Below are 18,251 nucleotides of genomic sequence, written 5' to 3'. Positions count from 1 at the left end.
CACAATCATGGTGGAAGGCAAAGAAGGAGCAAAGTCACACCTTACATGGAAGCAGGTAAGAGCACTTGTGCAGGGGAATACCCACTTATAAAACCATCAGATCTCGTGAGACTTATTCACTACTATGAGAAGAGTATGGGGGAATCTGCCCCCATGATTTGATTATCTCCACCTGGCCCTGCCCTTGACATATGGGGATTATTACAATTAAAGGTGAGATTTGGGTGGGGACACAGAGTCAAACCATATAATTCTGCCCTGGCCCCTCCCAAATCTCATGTCCTCACATTTCAAAGCCAATTATGCCTTCCTAACAGTCCCCCAAAGTCTTAACTCATTTCAAAATTAATTCAAAAGTCCACAGTCCAAAGTCTCATCTGAGACAAGTCCCTTCCAGCTATAAGCCTGTAAAATCAAAAGTAATTTAGTTACTTCCTGGATACAACGGCGGGGGGGGGGTAGGTATAGGCATTGGATAAATCCTCCCATTCCAAATGGGAAACATTGGCCAAAAAAAGGGGCTACAGGCACCATGCAAGTCCAAAATTGGGGTGGGGGGCAGTCAAATCTTAAAGTTCCAAAATGATCTCCTTTGACTCCATATTTCATATCTAGGTCACACAGATGCAAGAGGTGGGCTCCCATGGTCTTCGGCAACTCCACCCCTGTGATTTTGCAGGGTACAGCCTCCTTCCCGGCTGCTTTCATGGGCTGGCGTTAAGTGTCTGTGGCTTTTCCAAATTCATGGTGCAAGTTGTCAGTGGGTCTACCATTCTGGGGTCTGGAGAAAGGTGGCCCTCTTCTCACAGCCCCACCAGGCAGTGCCCCAGTGGGGACTGTGTGTGGGAGCTCCTACCCCACATTTGCCTTCCACACTGCCCTAGCAGAGGTTCTTCATGAGGGCTCTGCTCCTGCAGCACACCTCTGCCTGGACATCCAGACATTTCCATACATACTCTGAAATCTAGGCAGAGGTTCCCAAACCTCAATTCTTGACTTCTGTGCACCCATGGGCTAAACACCACATGAAAGTTGCCAAGGATTGGGGTTTGCAGCTTCTGAAGCGTGGCCCAAGCTGTACCCTTTTAGCCACAGCTGGGACACAGGGCACCAAGTGCCAAGACTGCACAAAGCAGCAAGGCCCTAGGCCCAGCCCACAAAACCATTTTTTCCTCCTCAGCCTCCTGACCTGTGATGGGAGGCAGCTGCTATGGTCTCTGACATGCCCTGGAGACATTTTCCCCATTGTCTTGGCGATTACCATTTGGCTCCTCGTTACTTATGCAAATTTCTGCAGCCAGCTTGAATTTCTCCTCAATAAAAGGGGTTTTCTTTTCTACTGCATCATCAGCCTGCACATTTTTCAAACTTTTATCCTCTGCCTCTTCTTGAACACTTTGCCGCTTAGAAATTTCTTCCACCAGATACCCTAAATCATCTCTCTCATGTTCAAAGTTCCAGTTTTCTACGGCAGGGCAAAATGCCACCAGTCTTTTTGCATAGTAAGAGTGACCTTTACTCCAGTTCCTGACAAGTTCCTTATCTCCATCAGACCACCTCAGTCTGGACTTTATTGTCCATATCACTATCAGCATTTTGGCCAAAGCCATTCAACAAGCCTCTAGGAAGTTCTAAACTTTCCCACATCTTCCTGTTTTCTGAGCCCTCCAGGTCTCAAGGAAGTTCCAAATTTTCCCACATTTTCCTATCTTCTTCTGAACCCTCCAAACTGTTGCAACCTCTGGCTGTTACCCAGTTCCAAAGTCACTTCCACAGCACGCCACTACCTGGTACCAATTTACCGTATTAGTCTGTCCTCATGCTGCTAATAAAGACATACCTGAGACTGGGTAATTCATAAAGGAAAGACGTTTAATTGACTCACAGTTCCACATGGCTGGGGAGGCCTCACAATCATGGTGGAAGGCCAAGGAGGAGCAAAGTCACATCTTACATGGAAGCAGGCAAGAGATCTTGTACAGGGGAACTCCCATTTATAAAACAATCAGATCTCATGAGGCTTATTCACTACCACGAGAACAGTATGGGGGAAACTGCCCCCCAATTCAATTATCTCCACCTGGCTCTGCCCTTGACACATGGGAATTACAATTCAAGGTGAGATTTGGGTGAGGACACAGCCAAATCATATCAACAACTATGCCAATAAATTCAGCAACTCGGATGAAATGGATAAATTCCTTGAAAAAGAACATAGCCTGTGACCTGAAGGAGCTTCCCGTCTATTTGGGGAGTGTAGTAGACTTTGAGAATACCAGTGTTTATCTGCCTAAGCAATTCCAGATAGAGAAATCTTAATGAATAGAGATGTAAAAGCACTGAACAAAACAGAGGTTTCTTGATTACTGGGGTAGAAAAATGTACAGCAGACTTCATTTGATAGGGAACAGTGTCAGTGAAGAATTTTAACTAATGGCCACGTTTGTTTTATGTGGATTGTTCTGACAGTAGCGAGGGGAAAGAATCTAAGGACAAAACTAAAGAAACAGATTAGTTAGGAGGCTACTGCATGGTTTGAGAACAGATGAGGGCCTGAACTACCAGGATGATGGTAAGAACTGAGAGGAGAATAAAATTTGAGAACTATGTAGCAGTTCATATTGGCAAAAAGGGATCTAGTGCTGAGGGTTGAGATTGAATAAAGAGCTCTGGGGGAGGTGGAGGAGAAGTAGAGAGGACCTTCCATCTGTTGGTTGAAAAGATGAGAAAGCTGGTAGTTGGGGTAAAAGAGGGGTATGGGTGAAAGATTAGGAGAGACGGGGTAAGGAGGACTCCCATGGCAGAGGAGATGAGGCCATGATGGGAGTGGAAAAAGAGATGACTGAGAATGTGGGAGTCAATCATACAGCCTCTTGTGGCAGAGGAGGCCAGTAATGGGGGTGGAAGGAGTGGCGAGAGAGTGGGACCCATTGTGAAAGGCAGGGTGCAATGAGAAGAAACCAGCCTAGGCAGGAGCAGAGGCAGAGACAGCTGGGGTACAGAAAGGGAAATGCAACTCAGAGGATCCCAGGCAGAGAGGCTGATAATAGGCCACAGGTAGAAAGGGCTCAGGGGAAGAGTCTGGAAACCAGAGATCAAGAAAGCTCAGGAACAGGAGCCAGGAACCACAGGGGACACAGAGGGAGCAGCAGCTTTCACAGTTTCCCGAAAGCACAAGGTCACCAGCCAGTCATGCTTCCACACCTCTCCCTGCATGGATCATGACCCACAGTTAGTAAAACTGTGTTAATCAGGGAGCTTGCCCAAGTGGCTGCAAGAGGCTGCAAGCTTCAGCCAGAAACAGTAGGAACAAGCGGGTCTGGCAGGGGATGGGCACCTGAAGCATGCTGCATGCTGGCCCCTACCATTCTCCCCCATCTTAAACTCTGTAATACCAACTCCTGTGTCTCACTCACCCCAAGGCTTGCTTTCAGGTTGTGCTCCTTAGGGATTCCTTCTTCAGGAACAACCCCAGGCTGACCCGGGGCCCTAAAATTGCACAGCCCATGCCAGGAAGAGGGAAACAGCAAAGAAAGGAAGAGAGTAATAACCTCCAGAAAAGGCCCCACACCACCACAGCTTTTCTGGAGAGTTCCACAAGCTGATAAAGCAGGAGACTGGGCTACATGTTAGGAAAGTGAAAATCCGTTTAACCTGAGAAAATGAAATGTTGCTATGCCATTCATCAGGCTGGGAAAACAGATGCAGATAAAGCCAGCTGCAAAGTTAGCAGAAAATTCTATTTCTCCCAAGGAAACACTGCAGCTGTGAAGCTACCTCATGACACTAACATGACTACTGTAGCATGACTACTACTTTGGTACTAATAAATCTAGTTTTCTAAAATCCTGGCTTATCAGAAACTTTGTTTCTGAAATCATTTCAGTAAGAACAAAACATCTCACTCTTGGCTGCAAGATCTAATTCACTTTGACACAGAGGAGCAGCCTTGATTTTTCAACCCAGGTACAGATTCCGTAGGGGCTTTTGGACCTCACATTCCACATCTTGATTTGTTTCTAAGGAAAAGAGACCTTGTGTCTACTTTGCCATTCGGACCCGATATTGTCCCTTTACACACAGCCCTGCTTTGCTTTCACCTACCAAAATACCGTTTCTTCTCAGCTTCACCTAACCACCACCCTTCCCCAAAATCGTATCATAGCTTTGCCCTTTCTTGGTGATACAGTCCACGGTTCTTCGGGTGTGTGATCTCGTTTGTTGCAATGAGCCAATAAGCCTGACTTTGTCGGACTGTGAATTTGCTCCTGGTGGGCTGAGGCTGGCCAGGTGAAGACATGTAAGATTCCTTTGAGATTTGAGATCCCCAGTACCATGGATTGGCCACCTTAACTCAGTAATAATGTGCACATCTGAGACTCTTTGAGTCAAGCTCAAGTTCTCTGTGTTTAATTGTGTGGTTTTACACTGAATTTAGGCTTTGCTTATTTCCTTGGCTGTTCAGTATGAGATTTATTATGTGTTTCCTGAAATTTTTGGTTTCCAGTCAGATTTTGGTGTCTCTTGGTGAAATTTGCCTTTTAACACTGTCTCTTGCCTTCTGTGTGTCCCCATCTTCTGTTCATGTAAGAGAACTTCCCCCTGGCTTCCCTGGTGTGAGAAATTGGCTTTGGGAAAGAGCTCTCCACACAGTCTGTGCCAAGTGGCTGCTAACTTCTCAGGACATCAAGTAGAGGCAGTTTAACCTCGGGGCTGAGGGTAGGAAACACAAGTAATATTTTACCTTTGATCAACAGTCAAGCAATTTCTCATGAGCTTGTCTGCTAATAAGCTTGCGCTATCTCCTCACATAACTTCACTGAGGATGAATTAGAACTACAGTGGCCACTTAGAGAACTTTGACATGAACAAGGATGTTCATTTGAGAAGTACCTGAGGCAAAAAGGGCAAAGAGACCCTCAAGAGATTATATATCTGCTCGGTCTAGAAGGAGGAGATCACTGCGATTCACGTAGCAGATTTCCCCTCCATCTCCATTCTTTGAGGATTAATAAGCAGTGGCTTTTAATTGTATGTTTTGATAAAATTATTGAGGGCCGGGGTTACTGTTTAGCTATAATGACTTTCTCTTTTGTGTCTATGTGTACATGAAAAAAGGGGTCCCTGCATCTACATTTTCTACCTTCTTATGGAAGGAAAAATAACCTCTTACAGTAATAACTTCATATTGTTCTATCCTTCTCCCTTGGGAAATTGTAAAGATTAACTGCTCAGAAAAAAAATCATTGTTATTATGGTATGTATTAGGCAGTCAAAAATGTCATTAAAGAGTTAAACTCCCTTTTCCATTAAAAAAGTAAAGAAATATCCTCCAGCCTAGGTGACAGAGCAAGACTCCAGCTCAAAAAAAAAAAAAAAGTAGACAAATATCACTGGTGTTCTCTACTCAGGGAAAAAATAAAAAGTACACAAATGTATTTTAAAATTAATAGGCTTTGTTACTATAGTTATGAGAGAAAACATCTTAGTTTCAATATAAATGACTTTAAATATGACTTTTAAATTTAACATCTGTCTCATGAATACACAGTTTATAAAATATATTTTTAAAGCATCCTGAAATCTTTCTGATAAATAGAAAAATTTTGGACAAATTGGAATGAGTTATTTATGTTGATCAAAGACAACTCAATATCTATATTGCCCTCATTTGATTATGTAAAATAATGCTAATATTCTAATTTATATAAGACTGATTCAGTCATATATTAATAACTTTGTAGTTTAAATATTATACAATATTTATAACTTCTCAAGATTTAAACTTTTATAATTTCCTATACAGATTTTATGGGACAAGAAAGGGGATCATTGTTGGAACAAATTTCTTAAGCTTACAAAATATAAAATTGCTTTTAAGTGAAATCATAGCACAGATGTCTTTTAAAATGGTTTTGATCTTGTAAAATTCTTACAATACTACAAATCATGAGAATTTATGTTTTAGTTAAAATTGTAATTTCCAAATATGAGTTAAAATTTTACAATCTTGGAAAATGTTGGCTTGGTATATAATATTTGGATTCCTGAACAGTTTCTAAGCTAAAAAAAAATACAAAACATATTGTTTTAATTTATTGTTACTTAAATACATTATATAAAGGCTATAGATTAGTAGAATGTGTAATTGCCTTTGGATGATGTGTTCATTCTGCTGCCTGAAAATGTGAAAGGTAATATAAAATGTGAACTCATGAAAACTTAGCTAGGCTTGACAGAGCAAACAAAAACATAAAATGGGGAAAGGACACCCTATTCAATAAATGGTGCAGGATAATTGGCAAACCACATATAGAATAACAAAACTAGATCCCCATCTCTCACCTTATGCAAAAATCAACTCAAGATAGATTAAGAATGTAAATCTAAAACCTGAAACCATAAAAAATCTAAGGTTAACTTTTAAAAAAAGCCCTTCTAGACACTGGCTTAGGCAAAGACTTCATGACCAAGAACCCAAAAGCAAATGCAACAAAAACAAAGTTAAATAGATGGGACTTAAACTAGAAACCTTCTGCACAGCAAAAGAAACAATCAGCAAAGTAAACAGACAACCCACAGAGTGGGAGAAAATATTTGCAATCTATACTTCTGACAAAAGACTAATATCCAGAATCTACAAAGATCTCAAATCACCAAGGAAAAAAACAATCCCATCAAAAAGTGGGCTAAGAACATGAATAGACAATTCTTGAAAGATAAACAAATGGCCAAGAAACAGATGAAAAAAATGCTTAACATCACTAATTATCAGGGAAATGCAAATCAAAACCACAATGTGACACTACCTTACTCCTGCAAGAATGGCCATAAACAAAAAATTTAAAAACAACAGATGTTGGCATGGATGTGGTGAAAAGTGAACACTTTCACACTGTTGGTGGGAAAGTAAACTAGTACAACCACTGTGGAAAAAGTGTGTGGATGCTTTAAAGAACTAAAAGTAGATCTACCATTTGATCCAGCAATCCCACTCCTGAGTATCTACCCAGAGAAAAAGAAGTCATTACACGAAAAAGACACTTTCACACACGTGTTTATAGCACACAATTTGCAACTGCAAAAACGTGGAACCAGCCAAAATGCCCATCAATCACCTAGTAAAGAAAATGTGACGTGTGTGTGCGCGTGTGTACACACATACACACACACACCATGGAGTACTACTCAGCCATAAAAGGAACAAAATAATGGTATTCACAGCAACCTGGATGGAATTGGAGATAATTATTCCAAGTGAAGTAACTCAGGAATGGAAAACCAAACATTGTACGTTCTCCCTCATAAGTGGCAGCTGAGTTATGAGGACGCAAAACCTAAAAGTGATGCAAAGGACTTTGGAGACTCAGGAGAAAGAGTGGGAGGAGTTTGAGGGAGAAAAGACTATACAATGGGTACAGTGTATATGCTTGGGTGATGGGTGCACCAAAATCTCAGAAATCACCACTAAAGAACTTATTCATGTAACCAACCACCACCTGTTCCCCCAAAAACCTATTGAAATAAAAAAAATCTATAATAAAAATTAAAAAGAAACAAAACTTAGCTAAGCAGTTCCTGGTTTCTTGCCTTCTAGTGTTCTCTGTATTTGGAGAAGACAAAAGTTGGTTACCTTGGCTAATTGTGGCAATTAATAAAATGCTTACGACTATACTAGTATAATGTAGATTGAATATTCCTTATCCATAAAGCTTAGGACCAGAAGTGTTGCAGATTTTGGAGTTTGGGGATTTGGTAATATTTGCATATGCATAATGAGATATCCTGATGATAGACCCCAATTCTAAACACGAAATCCATGTAAGTTTCATATGCACCTTATGCACATAGCCTGAAGGTAATCTTGTACAATATTATAATTTTATGCCTGAAACCAAGTTTTGACTGCAACCTATCACATGAGGTCAGATACTGAATTTTCCACTTGTAGGGTCATGTTGGCACTCGAATGTTTCAGATTTTGGAACATTTTGGATTTTCGATTTTCATATTAGGGATGCTCAACCAGTAACTGCAGGAAAGTATGAATGTATATGCAAGACGGTGAATACGGTATGTTAAGGAATTATTACTTTGTTTTTAAAAATGGTGATTCAATGTAATATATACATCTGTTGTAATATGCTAAGATAAATTATATCTTTTTTTTTTTTTTTGAGATGGAGTCTCGCTCTGTCGCCCAGGCTGGAGTGCAGTGGCGCGATCTCGGCTCACTGCAAGCTCCGCCTCCCGGGTTCACGCCATTCTCCTGCCTCAGCCTCCCAAGTAGCTGGGACTACAGGCGCCCACAACCGCGCCCGGCTAATTTTTTGTATTTTCAGTAGAGACGGGGTTTCACCGTGGTCTCGATCTCCTGACCTTGTGATCCGCCCGCCTCGGCCTCCCAAAGTGCTGGGATTACAGGCGTGAGCCACCGCGCCCGGCAATTATATCTTAAAACTAAAATTTTGTTATGTGTATTTATGTACATCTACATATATAAAGATATATTAACATTTTTAAAAATCCTATAAATGATAAAAAGACAAAATTTTAGGCTATATTCCATGTAAATAGAATATGCCTGAAATTACTCACAGAAAAAAGGCTTATACATCTTTTTCTGCAAATTTTAATACAGATATACCCCAAGAGTAAAATTAGTGTTTCCTTTCTATAAAATGAGCAAGTTATTTGATGCCCAGATAACTAACAAAGTTTTCTTTTGACTCACCAAAATATTTTATTAACTCTGTCCTTCTGGCATTCTCTTGAATAATTTTAGCTCAAATTTTCTTATTTGTTAGTGGATTAGACATCAAGGACTGCTGTTGAACCTCAATGAGAAGGACCTTACCAGGTATTATTAACAACATAACAGTAAATCTTATACCTCCCAAATACAAAGACTTAAGCCACACTAGAATCACAAAAAGGCTGTTTGAACAGAGATCTCAAACAGATGTATTGGAGTAACCATTCTGAAGCAGATGACCTCAGGAAGGGGCACCTTCTACCCAAGATCGAGACCAAGCTGGTGACTTCATGATGTATACAACTCCCCCCGACCCACTACCCAAGTGGTCCGGAGCCAAAGATTATTATGCTATAATCTGCATGTGCTTTTGCTCTTTTTCTTTGTTCTTTCCTCTTTGCCAAGTTAAGATTTAAATTGCTGATACTTCTTGTTTATTAACTATGATAGCTCTAAGGTCTTTATCCTTAATTTTTTTTTTTTTTTTTTTGGCAGCCTTAGTCACTCCTTGGTATGAGTCCAGCAGCAGGCTACAATTTGCTCATGATGAGGCTACAGCATGCAATTACACTGTCTGTTGAGTTTGTACCTACTCTCCTCCGGGTGCCACCCAGCTTCCTTTGCTACCAATTTCTTGGAATTAATCCGCTGATTTCCTAAGTAATGAGACTCAACCAAGAAGTTATTTGGGGATGACAAATACTGTCACAGGCCAAATATCCAGAACCCTGAAACTCCCACCACATCATAAGCAGAAGGGAAGGTTTCAATATCAAACAAAACAATTCTCAGAAACCTTTTGTGTTTGTTGGAAACAGCTTTTCCAACCAAATTTTCACAAAAGGAAAGCCGGTGATGGGGATGAAAGGTGTGACGGTGAGGTGCTTTGAGAAAACAGAATACAATGAGAGGTCAGGAAAGAGTAAGGATTCAGTGAGGGAAAGTGGTCTCCATGGGGTCCTCAGACAAGAGGCCAGGAAGGTCAGGAAGCCTCTGGGAAGCCACAGAGAAGATGGTGACCAGTATCACAGGGGCAGCAGATGGCCTGGAGCTTGGACCTCTGTAGAATCCAGTGAGAAAGGAGAGGTAGAAGGTGGCTCAGAGAGAGGAGCTACTTTGGGTCTCCTGGGAGGCTGGTAAGAGATTGAGGGCAGGGATAAAGATGGTCCCACAGAGGAGCAGGGCAAGCCCTGGGTCTCCGAGGTAGCCGTGTCTTCCACAGGCTCCCCAGACAGCAGACTGCCAGCTTCCATGGCCACTATGCTGCACCGTTCACAGTGGGGATCCTGAGGAAGCCATTTCCACAAACTGCCTACAGCAAGGAGCTTGTCCAGGGGACTGCAAAAGACAGGAGGAACAAGCAAAAACCAAAGGAGTTGGGGGGTGGCTTGGCAGAGCAGGAAGCATGCCACATTCTCCCACCTGCCAGCTTCACAACAGTCTGCCTATTCATCGCCCCAAGGCTTTCTTCCATGTTCCTTCCATTCGGGTTTCCCCTCCCTCAAACTTCACTGGGCCCTGACACTACATAGCCATCCTAGAAAGAGGGGAACGAGCAGAATGACCTGTGCCCTGGAAAAGCTTATCCCCTGCTACCTCAGGTCCTTTCAGGCAGCCACTCCAACTTGAGGAACCAAGAGCCTGTGCTAAATGTGGTAAAGAGAGGAATGAAGTGATAGGTGAGGAGGCTCAGTCGAATGATCCTGGGGAGACTCTTAAAAGACTAGACTCTGAAAGCATCAAGATTAGCACTGAAGGGGAAATGGTCCCTGACAATTACAGGAAGGCCTTTCACAGACATAATCTCACGTGAGCCTCAGAACAACTTGTGAGGTATGGAGGCCAGGTATTACCTCAGAGGTGGTACTTGAACCTTGGGGAAGTTAAGCAGCTTGTCGAAAATCAGGACCTGGAAGTTCTGCCTCCAAAACTAATAGTGGTTCCAATGTATCTCACACCACCTGCCCCTGGTGGGCAGGACCAGTGACTCAGCTCCATTACACTTTCATTTGGATGGACAGGCAGGACAGGCTGCCATGGGTCTCCCTTCTGAGAGCTCTGTTTTCTAACAGGGACCTGCTCTAGGCACTGACATCTCAGAGATTGTGGACCTGGGCCCTCATGGAAAGGCGATATCTACTTTGGGAGGCCGAGGGTGATGGATTGCTCGAGCTCAGGAGTTTGAGACCAGCCTGGCCAACGTGGCGAAACCCCATCTCTACTAAAAATACAAAAATCAGCCGGGCGTGGTGGTGCATGCCTATAGTCCCAGCTACCTGGAAGGCTGAGGCAGGAGGATCACTTGAACCCGGGAGGGGGAGGTTGCAGTGAGCCAAGATCGCACCACTATACTCCAGCCTGGGTGACAGACAGAGACTCCATCTCAAAAAAAAAAAAAAAAAAAAAAAAAGGTGAGATCAAGGTTAGCCCTTGGGGAAGCCTTGCGTTGATGAAACAAAATCTTATCCTTTAATGCTACGCCTCTGTTTCTCTTTTTGACTCTGCACTGATATTGAGAGACAAGAGTGGTTGGGATCCAGTTCTCACTGTCCTCTCCCTCTAGGCAAGCTGCAGACATTCATTATTCATAGGTCATCTGATGTTCTATTTTGAATAAACAGCTCTGTGATCCATCCTATTATTCACTTTAAAGTAGATTAAAATATGTTCTTTTTCTTTGAAATTTTCAAGAAGGGTTTTCTGCATATCATACTCAGTTGACTTTTTCAGTCCCTACCCTCCTTTCTCATGAAGGGCACAGATTCCCAGAACTGCAGAAGAATGTGTACTCCATCCCAGGGTTCTCTGCCCCTGATGACAGAGCGTGAGCCCCAGCACCTGACTTGAGGCTTTCACAGGCTCAGAGCATTTTTCTCCCTATCAGCCCTAACACAAAACAGCCCTAACACAGCCTTGACCCAGAAACACTAAGATGGGACTGTGGCCCATGACTAACAGTTGAGGAACTCTGTTCTACAGGTACCCTGAACTCTCTTAATAATCTAATCCATGGCCAGTGAATCACTGGGATTAGGGTTTTATCCTGGAGCCTTCCTGGAGACCTTACCCAGAGAGGGGATCTGTGGGCTTCAGATATAAACCCTAGCTCCCACTCCTACCTCTGGTCTGTCCCCCTTGATGATATTCTAATCTTTCCTGGGAATGTCTATGCCAGGTGGCTCTCTGTGCCAACAAAATTGATCTAGAAAACTGGGAAGGGAAATAGGGAAAGGTTGCACTCTCCTGGAAGTTGGCCCTAGGGTTCCCTTGCCAGATTGATGTGCCTGTGTTTTCTAAGTGTTGGTTATATATTTTTTTTCTTTTTTTGAGACGGAGTCTCACTCTGTCACACAGGCTGGAGTGCAGTGGCGTGATCTCGGCTCACTGCAACCTCCGCCTCCCAGGTTCAAATGATTCTCCTGCCTCAGCCTCCTGAGTAGCTGGGATTACAGGCATGCACCACCACACCCAGCTAATTTTTGTATTTTTGGTAGAGATGGGGTTTTGCCAGGCTGGTCTCGAACTCTCAACCGCCAGTGATCCACCTGCCTCAGCTCCCCAAAGTTCTGGGATTACAGGCGTGAGCCACTCCACCCGGCCTAAGCGTTGGTTATATTTTGATTCCTCTGTAAATAGTAGAGGAACAGCAACAGATGCCTCACAATGCACAAAGGATGGACGGAACTAGTGCCCCAAGGCTGAGATGCGCCCGAGCAGAGCAGAGCTGATCCGACAGCTGCCTCAGACAACTGAGCACAGAGAATGTGTGCTCTGGACTAGAGGTCCGGGCCCACGTCATGGAGATAGAGAACAGTGACAGTATCTTTGGGGGGTGACAGAGGGCCGTTAAAGAGGAAAGTGAACCCATAATCCCTCCCCAACAGCATCCAGCCAAGCAGATCTTGCCACCCTTCCTGGGCCTTCTAAATCCTTCCATCCTCTCTGGACCTTACTATTTTCCAATTCTACTCTTTCATCAAATCATAAATAAACTGCAGTGCTATTTTCTCTTTATTCCACCTAAAACCCAGATGTTAGCTGGGTTATCCTTTACCCCTTCGGTCATCTCAGCTTTGATTCTACCAATTACACAGCCTTTGAAAGTCGGAAGTTCTCCCAGGAATTTGTGCTGATTCCCAGGAATTTTGTACTCTCAGGATTCTCTTTCAACTTCAGCTTCCCACCTTTCATGGGCTCAGACATAGGACACAACCCCACCTTCAGATTCACTCAGAAGAGTCTACTTGGACATAAAAGCATTAGTAAGCAATGTAGCCTTTACAGAAGATATTGTAAGGGTGATGACGAGGGCCAGGGAAGAGGCTTGGCAAACAACTTTAAAATCCCAACTGCAGAATTAAGGACTAAATTACTTCTTTACCTGGCTGGGCACAGTGGCTCACGCCTGTAATCCTAGCACTTTGGAAGGCCAAGGCAGGCAGATCGCTTGAGCTCAGGAGTGAGACAAGCCTGGGCAACATGATGAAACCCCATCTCTGCAAAAAATACCAACAAAACAAAACAAAACAAAATAACTGAGGTGGAAGGATCATCTGAGCCTGAGGAGGTTGAGGCTGCAGTGAGCCATGATGGCACCACTGCACTCCAGCCTGGGTGACAGAGAGAGACTCCATCTCAAAAAAAATAAATTAAATTAAATTACTTCCTTACAACCTTGTCCTGGCATCCAATCTCTTCCCATCCAGATGATGACACTTTGCCAGAACTGGCAGCAAAACTATCAAGAATAAGGGAAAGGTTCTGTTAACATTGCTACTGGAATATCATTTTTTATAGGTTAAGTGAGCAGAGAAAGTAAAGTTTTACCTTGAGTTCATATTAATATATCCTATACAAATTTAACATTACAGAGTGTTTCATTTATTTTATTTGTATCTTTCTCTCCTAATCAAAATCTTGGATCTTAATAATATTAACATTCATTTTAAAAAGTTTTTTTTTTTAAATAAGAGATGAGGTTTCAATGTTGCCCAGGCTGGTCTCAAACTCCTGGGCCCAAGTGATCCACCCGCCTTGGCCTCCCAAAGTGCTGGGATTAGATGTGAGCTACCACACCCAGCCAATATTAACATTCTTATCTTTTATCCTAATTATATATGAAATACTTTCAAAATTATAACACAAATATTACATCTAATAATAAAACTACTGAGGGAAGTTTAAAATTATTTGCAATTCTTTTTTTCTTAGAATATATCCCACCAAGAATATATACAAGAGAAACATGTTCCAAAGTCACTTGGAATAATTCTTTTCTCTATGTGATTATGTAACCAATTTGATAAAGTTTATTATTTTCAATTTCAGGGTTAACTTTATTTTCCTTGATTTTATTTTTTTGAAAAATATCAAACAGTTTACATGGTTCAAAAGTAAGTTATATTCAGAGAAGTCTCACTCCCAACCCTGTCATGTGATGCTTAAAGTGGTTCATAAATACATCAGGGGGATATAGTTTAGATTTTACTTTTTCTCTCAAGAGGTGGAGGAATGTGAGGAGCAGAGAAGAGCAGCAACTTCTAGAAAGAGACACAGTTCAAATCCCATTTCATGTTGGAAGTGGGCATTTTCCCAGACTTTGAGACTTGGTTTCTTCACGTGAAAATGAGAATAACAGTGCCTGCCTCCTAGAGATAGTCTCCAGATTATATGAGATAATATGTGAAGCACTCCCACTTCACAACTATTTTGGTAAGCAAAATTTGTAAGATTCCATGTGTTAAAATTCTCTTCCTGTCTACAGTATTCAGAATGGATTCTGTTTCTTGAACCCAATTCTTATGGATATGGTACAAAGCACTTACACCAGCTCTTGTGTTTCCAGATCACTCCTTTACTTTCCATACTCCATAAATGCAATCTAGTCTCCTAGCAATTGGACTAGGCAGCCAAGTGTCTGCTTGCCTTTTGAAATTATTTCCCTGCCTCACTCTCCTTTAAGGTCCTTTCCATTTTAAACTTTGTCTGCAGGAAGTAAATGTGGTCAGTAGGATAACCTAATTGCCTAGACAGATGGAAGCATGCTTATAGACCACAACTGCACTGCAATAAATGTACTGTATAGAACCCAAACTTTTCTAAGTCCACCATAGTGAATTACATAGATTTTCTTAGATAAAAATCCTGTCAGCATAAATCAGTTCAGGCAGATTGCTTTTTTTATTTCTACATGAAATGAGACCAAGTTAGGCATTTGGTTGAATTGTAGGGGAGGTGGCAATCTGAGGCCTGGTATGTAGCAACCTGGAAGTCAGGCAGGCCAGAAGCGTAAGCAGAATGGGCATGGGGTTGTCTGGTCATTGGAGGATCATAATCTCTACCGTGACTCTTTCCTTGCTCCTTAGACCCTGACCTGAGGCTATGAGTTAATTGAGTCTGGGGATGACATGTGTCACCATGAATCACATTGATTCTGTGGAAGAGCATGATCTGAGTCCCAAGCAACAGGAATATAAATGAATTGTCAAATCCCTGGTCATTTATAATTGGGTGTGGAAATTACAGCTTCCTGATAATATGAAATAGCCAAGACCTTTTCATTTGTGAAGTCAGAGTAAAGGACACGTTACTGTATCCAAAGACCTCAAAAATAGTTCAAAGGAGATGGAGGTTTGTTCCTCTGTCACTAACAATGCTGAGGTCCACGCTGGTGAAGGCTTTTTCTACATGCAGTCACTGATGAACCCAGGTTCCCTCCATCCTATTGCCATCACCAAGGGCATTGTCCTTGTCTGCACAGTTAGTGCTAGGCCACAGGCACATTCATATTCAGCTCAAGGGAAGAAGGAAGAGGCCGGGTGCGGTGGCTCAAGCCTGTAATCCCAGCACTTTGGGAGGCCCAGACGGGCAGATCACAAGGTCAGGAGATCGACACCATCCTGGCTAACACGGTGAAACCCCGTCTCTACCAAAAAATACAAAAAATTAGCCGGGCGTGGTAGCGGGCGCCTGTAGTCCCAGCTACTCGGGAGGCTGAGGCAGGAGAATGGCGTAAACCCGGGAGGCGGAGCTTGAGATCCGGCCACTGCACTCCAGCTCAGGAGACAGAGCAAAGACTCCGTCTCAAAAAAAAAAAAAAAAAAAAAAAAGAAGGAAGAGAGCTGCTCCAGGACAAGGAGCTTCTTTACATTGAAGATGACTCAGAAGTTGCATTTAGCACTTCCATGCACCCCTCACTGGCCTGAACTTAGTCACACGGCCACACTTAGCTGCAAGGGAGATTGGTAATGCAGCCTCCAACTGGGCAGCCCTACACCCAGCTACAACTTCATTAATGTTGAAGGAGGGGAATGTTTTCCTAGACAACTATCAGTCTCTGCCATGCTCTTCATCCTGCTTCACGTTCTCTTTGTTCTAGCTGTGAGCCTCTGCCATTCACTAATTTGGGCCTTACCTGGGGGAAGCCTCCTCAGTGCCATCAGACCTCCTGGTGAGGTGCGATTAGCCATTCAAGCTTCTTAACACTGAAAGAAAAGCTGGGCCCCACAGGTGGCACTCCAAGATGGCATCACTTGTACCAGAGAAGGAGAAGAAACTCCTGGATGTCAAACTCGGGGAGCTGCCAAGCTGGATACTGATGCAAGATTTCACCCCTAGTGGCACTGCTGGAGCATTTCAAAGAGGTTACTACTGGTACTACAACTAGTACATGGACGTGAAGAAAGGATGTCTCAGGTTTCCATGGTACTGGCAGCTTACCTGCTCTTCAGCTACTGCCTTTCCTGCAAGGAGCTCAAGCATAAGCAGCTATGCAAGTACCACTGAAGAGGCGCCTGCAGACAGCAGGCTCTGCCACCCTGACCACGACCTCCTTTGCCCACACCAGTCCTTGAGGAATGTGATCCTTGCTGAATCCTTTTATATCCTAATGGGAATTAACCTCCACATAAAAGATGACTGGTTAAAAAATAAAAGAAAAGCTGGGGCCCAAAGAGGGATCCCTGGGAGCTCGGACCAGGGCCAGAGCTCTTCTCCGAGCACAAATCTGGCTGTTTTCTAAAAAGACAGTTTTGATGTATGGGGCCTTTTTCCACAATATTGTGAGAGACGCTGGCTTGGCTGTGACTGGAGGTGACTCACACCTACTCTTTGTGGAGAACATAACACTGTTCCTGCAAAAGGAATGCTCATGCCAGGTCACTGGTACCCGCAGACAAGTCTGTTCCTCTTTAAGAGATTCTTAAAGGATTAAAAAGCAGGCAGTGCAAAGGCTTTGGATGTGCTGAGTTGCACGTAGCTGAACTGGAGGCTTTAATAATGTGGAGAGAGTGCAAGACCAGAAACTGGAAAATGTTACAGTGGTCTCAGCTCCCCATTTGTCAGCTGTGTGTCCTTGGGCAAGTCACTTCCCAACCAAGAGCTTCTGTTTTCTCAACTAAAAAATGTTGACTAAATTGGATTTATTATTAATCTTTGCACTCCTACAGTTTATAAAACTCTCATTCTGTTCCAGTTTCCTACTTGTCCACTGTGATATTAAAAAAAAAAAAAAATCCTCTGGCCTTTGCCCCTGGCACACAGCTCCTAAACCCCTGGAATCTTTGGGGTGATGAGAGTTTCTTTTGTATGCTAATGAAAGACTGCTGGTGGGGGCGCCTAGGTAGCTTCAGGATGGGTGTTGGCTGCCGGAAAGACCAAGGCAGGATCGGAGGTTTGGAAATTCCAGCCTCCCTCTCTACCCTCAGACCTCCAGGGAGAGAAAAGGAGCTAGAGATTGAGCTAATCACCAACAACCATGATTTAATCAATTATGCCTAAGTAACGCGGCATCCATAAAAACCCTGAAGTGATGGGGTTTGGAGCTGGTGTTGGAGACCACACAGAGGCGCTGGAAGGGTGCTACACTCCAATAGGGCAAGGAAGCGCCACACCCCTTCCCCATACCTCACCCTATGCTCTACCTCTCTCCCATGTGGCTGTTCTTGAGTTGTATCCTGTATAAAAAACCAATAATAGTAAAGCATCTTTCTGATTTTATGAGTCATTATAGCAAATTATCAAACCTGAAGAGGGGGTCACAGGAACCCCCAGTTTACAGGCGATTGGTCAGAAGTGCAGGTGGAAACCTTGGACCTGTAACTAGCATCTGAAGTGGAGTGAGGAGAGGGCAATCACCTGGTGACCATTGAAGAGGCCCCAGAGAAAAAAACTCCTCATCTGAGGAATTTAGAAGGAAATGAAGACCACCTGGTGACTATCTAGCAGGCCCTCTGGAGGCAAAACTCCTTATCTGGGGAAATGAGAAGTAACTAGACTTCCCTATTATCTAAAGCAGGCACTGGTACCAGGTCTTCCCGCCCCCCACCCAAAGTTTATAAAAAATTAGAATTCCTATACATCTCCAGAATGCTATACCGAAATTCATTGCGCAACCATGCTGACATCAGGACGACTACGGAGCTTGCAGTGAGCTGAGATCCGGCCACTGCAGTCCAGCCTGGGCAACAGAGCAAGACTCCGTCTCAAAAAAAAAAAA

The 18,251-nt window shown here is 43.2% G+C and overlaps 1 pseudogene; it reads left to right on the top strand.

The window, feature by feature from the left end:
* The first annotated feature begins 16,277 nt into the window (after nt 1–16,277).
* LOC114672636 (ATP synthase F(0) complex subunit f, mitochondrial pseudogene) lies at nt 16,278–16,540 on the top strand (annotated as a pseudogene).
* The last annotated feature ends 1,711 nt before the right edge of the window (nt 16,541–18,251 follow it).

The sequence above is a fragment of the Macaca mulatta genome, chromosome 15 (genome assembly GCF_049350105.2).
Source record: "Macaca mulatta isolate MMU2019108-1 chromosome 15, T2T-MMU8v2.0, whole genome shotgun sequence".
Classification (NCBI taxonomy): domain Eukaryota; kingdom Metazoa; phylum Chordata; class Mammalia; order Primates; family Cercopithecidae; genus Macaca; species Macaca mulatta.
The sequence above is the reverse complement of the archived record's forward strand: the minus strand, read 5'-3'. Positions and strand labels throughout refer to the sequence as shown.